Source organism: Grampus griseus, assembly GCF_964374135.1.
Source record: "Grampus griseus genome assembly, chromosome: X".
In the NCBI taxonomy this organism is placed as follows: Eukaryota; Metazoa; Chordata; class Mammalia; order Artiodactyla; family Delphinidae; genus Grampus; species Grampus griseus.
In genome coordinates this window covers 89,082,959-89,087,538 of record NC_138999.1, presented here as the reverse complement: position 1 = coordinate 89,087,538, position 4,580 = coordinate 89,082,959, and positions in this window count along the sequence as shown.

Below are 4,580 nucleotides of genomic sequence, written 5' to 3'. Positions count from 1 at the left end.
TTGGTTGTTCTTTATATTTTCTAACTGTTTATTAAAACCTTCTAACTTCTCACTCTGTGCATCCATTCTCCTCCCAAGTTCTTTGATCATCTTTACAATCATTACTCTGAACTCTTTCTCAGGTAGATTGCCTATCTCCACTTCATTTAGTTCTTCCAGGGTTTTAACTTTATCCTTTGTCTGGAACATATTCCTCTGCAGCCTCATTTTGTCTAAGTTGCTATTTGTATTTTTATGTATCTGGTAGGTTAGTTATGTTTCTCAGCCTTGGAGAATTCACCCTCTGTAGGAGGCATCCTATGTGTCCCAGCAGTGCACTCCCCTCTCATCACCCAACGTATATGCTCTAGGGGTTCCCCCTAAGAGGGATGTATGGGTCCTTTTGTTGTGGTGGGCTGACTTTGTGGGTGGCCTGGTAGGCCTGGTTGGCCCTAGTCTGGTTGGTTGCCAGGTCCTGCCTTGTACTGATGCTGCTGGCTGCTGTTTAGCAGGGTCCGATCATGAGGTGGCTCATTGAGGAATCCTAGGGGGCCCCAGGGCTAGTGCTGGCTCACTGGTGGGTGAAGCCAGTGTCCCAAAGCCTCTGGGGCTATTGCTCACCCATAGGCAGGTGAAGCTAGATCCTGGGGTTAGTGCCACACTAGTGGCAGGCAGAGCTGGTTTCTGGAGTCTGGCTGCAGGGCCCAGGGATCCCAGAACTTGTTTCAGATCATTGATGGGGGAGGGTGGTTCCTGACACAGTTGGGTATGGGGTCCGGGGTGTCCTGAAGGTTGCGTAGGCCTGTTAGCATGCAGGGTCAGGGCCCAGCTGGTACTGGGGTAGGGTCTGGCCTGCATGGTGGGATTGTAGTTTTCTTACTTCTGCTGTCTACCCCCTGGTGGTTGAGGATGGTCTAGAGGTTTGTGTAGGCTTCCTGGTGGGAGGGTCTGATGCCTGTCCACTGCTCAGTGGAGCTTGATCTTGGCACTCTGGTGGGCTAGGCTGTGTCTAGGGGTGTGTCCAGAGGTAGCTATGGGCTCTTTATCCTTTAGGCAGCCTGTCTGCTGATGGATGGCACTGTGTCCTGACCCAGTTGGATATTTGGCCTGAGGTGTCCCCGCACTGTAGCCTATAGGCTGTTGGTTGACACCAGGTCTTGGAACTAATGAGCCAATATATCAGCTGCCAGGAGTGTTCACAGGGTTGAATATTCCCCAGTATGTCTGACACCATGTCCATGTCCCCAGGGTGAGCCACAGCCACTCCCCCCACCCCTCTACAGGAGACTCTCCAAGCCCAGCAGGTAGGTCTGGCCTAGGCTCCTATCAAATCAATGCTTTTGTCCTGGCCCCGGCACGTGTGAGATTGTGTGCGTCCTTTAAGACTGAAACCTCTATTTCTGCCAGCCCTGTGGGGCTCCTGCAATTAAGTCCCATTGGCTTACAAAGACAAATTCTGGGGACTTGTCTTCCTGGTGCCAGACCCACAGGATGGGGAGCCAGACATGGGGCTCAGAACTCTCACTCCTGTGGGAGAACCTCTGCAGTATAATTATTCTCCAGTTTGTGGGTCACCCACCCATGGGGTATGGGATTTGATTATATTGTGAATACGCCCCTCCTACCCATCTTGTTGTGGTTCCTTATGTCTTTAGTTGTAGAAGATCTTTTCTGGTAGGTTCCATATTTTTTCATTGATGTTTTTTCTGCAGATAGTTGTGATTTCGGTGTGCTTATGAGAGGAGGTGAGCTCAGGGTCTTTCTACTCCACCATCTTGGGTGCTCTCCTCCACCCTGGGTTGTTTCTATGTCTTGCCTATTGTAAATAATGAACAATGTACTATGGACATTGGGGTACATGTATCTTTTCAAATTAGTGTTTTATTTTTTCTGGATATATATCTAGGAGTAGAATTGCTGTATCATATAGTAGTTCTATTTTTAGTTTTTAAGGAACTTCCATATTATCGACCATAGTGGCTACACCAATTTATATTCCCAGCAACAGTGTATGAGGGCTCCCTTTTCTTATTGGTTTGTTAATTTCTCCTCACAACAGACCTGCGAGGTAGGTATCAATGTACCATTTTATAGATGACCCACTATAGTGTCACACACATCTACTTAGAGGCTGTTGTGTAATCCCACTGCTCCTTGAAGAATTCATGTGTATAAAAAGAATGAAAGGACATATAGGTAGCTTTCACTTCCTGCTTACTCCTGCATCTGCATCTCATTTCTTTATTAAATATGAATTATGTGTCTACTGTGTACCAGGCATGGTCAGTCCAATTCCACATCTGCATCCCATACCTTCCCCCTCCTGATCAGTAGATCTGGGTAACTGGAAACATCCACAGGCAGCAAGGTGGATGCTAGTGCGCACACCATGCGGTGGTGAGGTATGACCTCAAAGGGACTCCATTCCAAACAAGTTTAGTCCAAGCTTCACCCTGAGTCCAGGAAACCTGGCATCTAAACAGGGAATAATGCTGTTGAGAGGGGAGAGGTTGTACTTGGGAAACCGAGGCAACTCATAACCCACACCTTTGTTCTCTTGAAGAGCCCTAAGAGGCTACTACATTCTCCTGACAAGATTTCCCTCCCAGAAGGACAGTGAATGTCAAGGTAATAACACTGTGTGGTTTCAGTCTTGGTTCTGTCATGGGTGCAAGCTAGAGGGTTATTTTCTCTTAGCTCTTGGCCAGGTTGCATGATAGATTTCGAGAGTGATTTTGTGTCTGTCTTATCTCTAGGAGGATGGTCCCTCCCATTTAGTTATCTGAGGGGCCCATCAGAGGTGACATGGAGTTTCTGCTTCACTTAGGACCTTGTCTCCCAGTGGTGGGGGCCTGGACCCAGATCCACAGGAGACAGAAAGCATAGAGACCAAGTTCTCAAAGACAAGCCCAGACCGGGACCCTGATCTGCACATCTAAGTCTCCTGATTTAGTGGGTAGTTTTCACAGATTTCTCACAAGATGGACCTCCCCTCTGGGTTGCTCTTATGCCTGACATGTCCACCAACAGAGGTCTGGATGATCACCTATGGTCCATCTACATCTGGTGGATTATGCAGTTATAGAAGCAATGAGGACTCCCTCTCTGTACTGCTACAGAGTCATCTCCAGGATATATTGTTCAGTGAAAAACCAAGGTGCACAAAATTGTGTAGAGCTGCTGCTGTCTAATACAGTAGCCACTAGCCATACTTAACTATTTACAATTTAATTAGATTAAATTAAATAATTTAAAAGTTAGTTCCTCAGTCACAGTAGACACATTTTAGGAGCTCAGCCTCTTAAGTAGCCAGTGGCTACTGTGTGGGACACACAGATACACAGCATTTTCATTTCTGCAGAAATTTCTATTGCACAGCACTGGAGTATAATATGCCACCTTTTATGTATGAAAAGGGGAGAAAACTAATATACATGTTATAATTGATTATATTTTTTGGAAAGGTTAAAACAAAACTGATATGAATGATTTCTTATAGGTGACAGAAGAGCAGCCCAGGATGGAAGGACATGATACATAGTTTCATAACAAATATAATACATATTTACCAGCTCCATGCACTTAAAGGACAAGAAACAAGAACAACCCAGTAGCAATGAGCAACTCTTGTCCCAGACTGAATGTTATAAAAACATTTCCCACTAAAAGGAACCAGGTTTCCTTAGAGAAATGGCTGATACCAGGTCTGGATAGGGATTGTACCAGATGAGTCTAGACCAGATTCCATTACCAGAAAGTATGTCAAGGACACAAAAGACACAAACAATGGGGGTTACAGAGACTGAGGAAGGAAGAATTTGAACACCAAAAACATTAATGACTGCAATGTATTAAAACATGAAATATATGAACATCTATGAAAGAACAAATAAAACCAACTCGCTGTTCACCTTTGGAGGATCCCAGGGAAACAAATCACTATTTTTGAAAGTGGAAATACTGTAAAAGAATTAAACATTCATCGTTCCGTTCTGTGTGGACCAGACCTCAAGGTAACCTTGTGGTTAAGGAGGGGAAGTTTGTTTTATAGAAGAATTCTAGCTAATAAATTATAAAATTAAAACATCATCCTTTACAACCACTAATGAAATGTAGATCTAGGCCATAATTTTTAGGGGGCTACAAAAGCCATGAGTTAAAAGGCAGATGGGAAATTTCATAATGGGTGGACCAGGCTGATAGCACCTGGACCCAGTGATCAGTCTCAAGGGCACAGGAGGAGAGACAGCCTGACATGATGAGGCTCCTGACATAGGGCTATAAGAAGTACACCACTTCTCAGGTACTCTTTCCACAAATCTGAATCCGAACAAGCCTCTATATGTACAGTAATTACCAATTTAAAGGAAATAGGATGGGCCAGAGGAACAGAACAAACAGCACAATAGAGATACAATCAGCATAATTCAGAATGCAAACTTTCACAAGAAAAAGATCCAGTTGAAGTAAATAAATGGAGATTAAAAGAAGAGGAGGGTATTTGGATGTAAAGAGACTTAAGATTTTAGAGAAATTAAACTTTAAACCACATAATATTCCACCACGTGCCTACAAGAACAAAAACAACTAAGAAAGACGGA